This window comes from Hippopotamus amphibius, chromosome 1 (assembly GCF_030028045.1).
Source record: "Hippopotamus amphibius kiboko isolate mHipAmp2 chromosome 1, mHipAmp2.hap2, whole genome shotgun sequence".
Lineage (NCBI taxonomy): Eukaryota > Metazoa > Chordata > Mammalia > Artiodactyla > Hippopotamidae > Hippopotamus > Hippopotamus amphibius.
The window spans coordinates 160874964-160882111 of NC_080186.1; positions in this window are offsets into that span (position 1 = coordinate 160874964).

Consider the following 7148-nt stretch of genomic DNA (forward strand, 5'->3'; position numbering starts at 1 on the left):
CCTCACAGAAATATCCAGAATAGTGTTTGACCACATATCTAGGCACTGTGACACAACCAAGTCAACATATAAAATTAACGATCAAATCATGCAGACAAGAATAGAGTGGAGTAGAATATTTTATTATTATTATTATTTTTTTTGGCACACGGGCTTAGTTGCTCCACGGCATGTGGGATCTTCCTGGAGCTGGGATCGAACCCATGAACTCTGCATTGGCAGGTGGATTCTTAACCACTGCACCACCTAGGAAGCCCTGGAGTAGAATGTTTTAAATGTTGAAAGAAAAAACCCCATCAACATAGAATTTTGTATCCAGCAAAATTATTGTTCAAAAGTGAAGGAGAAATACAGACTTTCTCGAAAACTAAACATTGAGGGAATTTATCACCTCTAGATCTGTCTCACAGGAAATATTTTAAAAGTGCTTCAGAGAGAAGAAAAATAATATAGGTCAGAAATTTCAGATCTGTATAATGAAAGGAAGAGCATTTGATAAGGAATTAATGTAAAATAAATTTTTATTCTTAATTGATTGCAGATTGCAATTTGTTCAAAATAAAACAGCAAAAATATACTAGATGATTATAGCTTATGGATAAGTGAATGATAGCAATGTTATAAGGGACAAGAAGAAGGAATGGGGCATACTCTGATATAAGGCATCTGTATTACCTACGAAGTAGTATAGTGTTATTTGAAAGTAAATGTAGGACTTCTCTGGTGGTGTAGTGGTTAAGAATCAGCCTGCCAATGCAGGGGACATGGGTTTTATCCCTGATCTGGGAAGATCCCACATGCCACAGAGCAACTAAGCCTGTGTACCACAATTACTGAGGCTGTGTGCTGCAACTACTGAAACCTGTGCTCCTAGAGCCCATGCTCTGCAACAAGAGAAGCCACCAAACTAAGAAGCCTGTGCACCGCAACAAAGAGTAGGCCCTGCTCACCACAACTAGAGAAAGCCCACATGCAGCAACAAAGACCCAACACAACCTAAATAAATAAATAAATAAATAAATAAATAAATAAATAAATAAATAAATAATAAAATTTAAAAAAAGAAAAAAAACTTAAGGAGGCACCCCCCTCAAAAAAGAAGTGAACGTAGACTAGTTGTAAACATAACCACTAATAAATTTTAAAAGAAGAATAATTGATATACTAAGAAAGGACAGAAACTGAAATCACATAAAATGCTCTATTAAAACCAGAAAAGGCAGAAAGACAAAAAGGTGAACAAAAAACAAGGGCAACAAATAAAGACAGACACAAATATGGTAAATGTTAACCCAACTGTATCAATCATTAATGTCAATGATCTAAATATACCAATTAAAATAGGCTATCAGAGTGGATAAAAAACAAGACCAAACTATATTTTGTCTATGAGAAGCACACTTTAGATACAAAGACATAGATAGGTTAAAAATAAATAGATGGAGAAAGATATACCATACTAACACTAATCAAAAGGAAGCTAGAATTGTTATTTTAATTTCAGACAAAGCAGATTTCAGAGCAAGGAAAATTATCAGTGATAAAGATGGATATTATATAATAAAATGCATATGCACTTAACAACATAGTATCAAAATACATGAGGCAAAAACTGATAGAAATGCAAGGAGAAAGACAAATCCACTATTATAGAGACTTCAAAACTCCTCAGTAAGTAATTGACAGATCCAGCAAAAAGAAAATCAGTGAGAACACAGATGAACTGAACAGCACCACCGATCAACTGGATCTAATTTACATTTGTAGAATATGTCTTTAAACATCAGCAGAATACACACTCTTCTCAAGATCATATGGAACATTCACTAAGATAGACCACACTCTGGGCCATGAAACACACCTTAACAAATTTAAAAGGACAGAAATCATACAAAGTAATCACTTAGATCACAATGGAATTAAACTAGAAATTAATAACAGAAAGACAGCTGAAAAATCCCAAAATATGTACAGGTTAAAACAGACCTCTCAATAACATAGGGGTAAAAGAAGGAGTCACAAAGAAATATTAAAACACTTTGAACAAAATGAAAATTTAAGTATCATTTATCAAAATGTGTGGGATACAGGGAATTCCCTGGCAGTCCAGGGGTTTGGACTCGGAGCTTTCACTGACGGGCCTGGGTTCAATCCCTGGTTGGGGAACTAAGATCCCACAAGCCTGTGGTGTGGCAAAAAACAAAACAAAACAAAACAAAAAAAGCCAACAAAAAAAATTAATAAAACTGCCTATGACTGCAGCATAATTTGGAGACAGAGAATACTATAAACTTCATTTTACATATAAGCTGGTAACTATACGTCCCAAATCAGCAGATCCAGTTACAAAGCCATGCTACTGAAGAAAGGCCAAGATGGTAAAGAAGATTAGAGAGCAGCAGAGTCCTACCAATGGTGGAAGACAGATAAAGTTAACACCAGAAAAAGAGTCCCAGCTTGAGTGGAGAAATGCTGACAATAGGTCTGAGACCTGGTGGATGGGAGGAATTGAGGACTCTAAAAGAAATTCTTGAAAATGAGACCAGAAATGGAAATCCTCCGAAAGCATCTTATCTAGAGGAAAGAGGTGATTTGAAGGTATCCCTTGAGGGCTTGATGGTAAAGAGAAAGAAGGAAACAAGGAGTGGAAATGAAGACTACCAGAGAAATGAAAGAGAATCACAGAATCAGAAGGCACATCAACCTGGGCTCCACCCCTAAAAAAGTGCCTTTTATTTGGAAAAAAATGCACTTCATTCTACCAACAGAAGAGGGCACTCTCAAACTAAGAAACCTGATAAAACGCCCAACTGCATGCCTCATTTGCAATTGCTGAAACTGGAAAGTAGACATTTCAAAATGAACAGAAAATAGTAGGTATAATACTATATAAAGAGATCAAAAAATGAGAATAAATATTTTTTCAAAACTAACCATGAGATAGGAAAACTGAAACACAGCACTCGAACCTGATTTAAATAACTTCAAACAGTCATTTGGTGATATGAAAAAATACTGTGAACCAGAAAAATAACTCAGAACAAAAAGGGACAAAAAAGAAAAAAGATGTAAGATAAGAATTAGTAAAAATCAAGAGAAAATGAACAAAAAGAAAAAATCATCTTAGGAAAAAAAAAGACTAATTAAATTATATGATGTCCAAGGGGAAGAGATTTTACTTAAAATACGATAACTGGTTTTGATAAAAGAAATTAAAACATCCAAGAAAATAAAAATAAACTCAAGAAATCAGTAAGAAGGATCAGGGAGAAAGTGCTAGATAGAGAGGCAAAGAAGATCCAGCATATATTACAGTGCCTGTGGAAGAAAAACAAAATAATGAAAGATGTAATATTTAAGAAAACTTCCTCGAAATAAAACTTCAATCTACACATCAAAAGGGTCTCCCAAGAACCAAAGAAAATCGATAGGGTATGGTCAGCTCTGAAGTAGCTTAGAAAATCAATTAAATTTGAAAGAAAAAAATACTCTGGGCCTCAGGCAAAAAAACCACATCATTTAGGAAGGAAAGAGAAGTGAAAACCAAGATTTTATATACAGCCAATCTGTCCTTTAAGTACCAAACCTATAGAAAATCAGTATTAAATGCAAGTAAAGATGATGAGTATTAAATATACTAAGTTGTAGATCTTCAAGTAAAATAAAGGTGGTGACAAGGGTGGGAAAAGAGTACGCAAACTGTTTTCTAAAAACAATATAACTCAAATTGGAAGGAAGGAGAAAAAGGGAAAAATGGAATAAAATAATTGATCGTTATATAAGTAATAGGAGGGAGTCAAGACATAGCTGACAAACGAAATAATACAGCCCACCTATGGAAAAGTCATTTAAGGACTTAGACACAAGTTATAACGGATAACTATTGGAACAAAAACGCAAACATTTACGAACATCACAAGTAATTTTAAAAGTTAAGTTTGGGGTTTTTTTTTGGGGGGGGGGGTTGTTTTTTAGCACTTCCTTACTTCCTGGAACTACTAGGTGAATCCAAGATGCTCTGGGTTCATCTCTGTATTTCCTGCCCCAGTCCTAGCACCAGCCATTTCTCCAAGGAACCCTGGTTCCTAGTCGAATGGGAGCTCAACATCCGCTGGAAACCCGGTCGCTTTGGTGCTCTAGGCAGGGGAGGAGTCTAAAAAAGCTCTTTCCAAGCGGAATCACTGGGAAAAAGGAAGTAAACTGGGATAGCAAAAGGGATTACTGGGAAAATGAAGAAAGCTGGTACAGCGGCAAAAGAAGTGGAGAGCGCTGGCGGGTCTCGAAGAGGGGAAAAAGGACTGGAGAGCGCCCGCGGGTCTCGAACCGTCCTCAAGAGAACGGCTTAATTACCAAAGCAATGGAAGGAACCGCTGAGCTATGGCCAGCCCGACTACGCCCTCTGGATTATATCCTGTTGACTGTTGAGAAAGAGGTGCGTCACAATGAACTATGGCAAATGTGGTTAAGGCTGATTTAGTATCTTATCTGCTCTCTCACCCGTAATCCAGACACTTGGAGAGTGTCCATCTGGGGACACACAGCAGTGAGAAGGAGCCAGATCTCCCCTATCTCCTAGTGAGCTCTTCCGCAATTGCTTCCGGGCTTATTCCGTCCTACAACTCGGCAGTCACCTAGTCCACCACAGCCTCTAGACGTCTCCTCCAGCCTCTACGCTCCCAAAACGACCACACAGGGCCACTCACTCTGTGATCCAAACAACTTTCACAGTGCCTTGAGTCAGGAGAGAGGAATCTTTAACAGCTGCAAAGTACTCCAGACCTTATCTTGGAACTTTGCAGCTAAATGACATAAATCCCACAGCTTCTCTGCCAGGTGTTACATAGTATTACTTCTGTTACTATTTTTAAAAAATTCTGAAATGCACACAAACACCCCTTTCCTTGTATGTATACTGCAAACAGCCACAATTCCTACTTTTCTCCAGTTAACCATGATTATGATTTCAGTGTGTATCCCTCCAGTTTTTTTCTTCAATCTATGGATAGTTTCACAACTGGCCGGGGTGAGGGGTGGGAAGTGGGGGAATGGGCTCCTTGGGAATTGAATTGGTTTGCTGGGTACTGTGCTTGTTTACTTAGCAGAATGTCTTGGAGATCTTGTCAGCACCTACAGTAGGTCTAGTTCATATAGAAGGGTGAATCAAAAATTATCCACTAGAGGGCCGGGACGGGCAGGGTGGGGGGGGAGTCGCGGGAGGAAGGGAATATGGGGATATGTGTATAAACACAGCTGATTGACTTTGGTGTACCTCAAAAACTGGTACGAGTGTAAAGCAATTATATTCCAATAAAGAGCTTAAAAAATTAAAAAAAGATACAAACAAAAAAATAAAATAAAAATTGAAATTTTAATTTAAAAAACAGATGAGGATGCCTGAAACTAAAAAAGAAAAAAAAATTATCCACATTCTGGCTCTATAATTTACACAAGTTTTAACATAACCCAGTGCAGATAATTTTTGACTCTCCCTCATATATTGTAATGGCTGCATTATACTCAAGTATAAATGTACCAGTTTTATTTTAACCATGTTTCACTGTTATAAACATAGCTGCAGTAAACATCCTTGTATGTATATGTACACATAAGCAACTCTGTTTTTAGGACAGATACTTACATGAGCAGAATTGCTGGATTAACGACTCTTCACATTTAAATTTTTGGAGGTTATGGGAGAGATGTGAGGCCCTGGAGGTGCCTAAAACCACAAAATCATCTGAAACCATACGGATCTTTTGTTCCCTAAATATTTTAATTGGCAATTCCAACATAATGTAAATCCCATGACAGATGGGGCCTTGATGCCCTTTTCCAGAAGATATTACCAGGGCCTAGAACATGTTCAGCACCTCAGCACTCACTGAATGAATGAATGCAAGTAGGCCGGTCAGAGGTATACTCCTCAACCAGAGTGCAAAATTTCCTTGGATTTTTAGAAGGACCACAAACATCAAGAAAGTTTTTCTTTCAGAGTTTGGTGTTCTCTAGGATTGCTCTGGGCTCCTAAGTTTCCATCCCATCTCCTTCATCCCCCACTTTAATTTGCCAGCTTGAACCCCTCCAAACACCCATGACCTAGACAGACCCCTTGGAAACTCAAACCACTTGCCAGTCCCAAGAGAATTTGGAGAAAATGGACCTCAGAATTGCTTTTCAGTAAAGGTGACCAGAAGTCAGATTCTACTGGTACCAAAATAGGGAGGGAAATCACTTGAAACCAAGTTGAATTAGTTGCCTGAAGAATGAATACTGAACCACGGAAGGAACTTAGCTCATTAACACATTCTCCAGCCTGCCTTGAAAGGGGGAACAAAAGGACCCAGTTGACTAGGGTAGATTCTTACCCAAGGACCTGTAGAACACATAATCCTGCCAAGGAAAGCACCAACTAGTATGTCCGCAACTGGCCAACAAAGATTGCATGAGAAATCTTGAGCCAGTCCTTGAGCCAGTAGATAAAGACACATTCACAGTGTTACCAGTAGCAAGATTCAGCATCAGAAATAAAATTAGGCAGTGAATTCCTGGTGGTCCTGTGGTTAAGACTCTGCACGTTCACTGCCAAGGGCTAAGGTTCGATCCCTGCTCAGGGAACTAAGATCTCACAAGTCACATAGTATGGCACCCCCCCCCCCCAAAAAAAAAGAAAAAAATTAGGCAAAAGATATGCCTGACAGCAAGGAAAGTTTGCACAAAAATCCAAAGGAAAGAATATGGTACTTCTGGGTCCCACAAGTGGTTCAATGCTACATAAAGGTTTCCGAAGGGCTAGATGAGGCAGAAAATGTTAACAAGCCATGCTGTAGCAGCCTTGTTAACCCAAACAGAGCCTGCTTTTCAAGGTACAGAACCAACTAAAGTTGTTATAGAATTCACCCGCTTGAAACTTGTGTAACTACCATTTGTTTTTTTACTTTAAGAAACTGATTTTTTCCCCCTCTGCATCCCAGGGACCTGGCATAGTACCTGATCCAGGGAATATCAAAGTTGTTTTTGCTTTTTAGTCAACCAGTCTGCAGCATCTAATTCTCAATTTAGGCCAAACAAGGCAAGGCAGCTTCTCAGGGGGGCTGGGGGGAGGAATTATGCCCTGCCCCCTGCTCCAGGGGACACAGACATCTTTAATT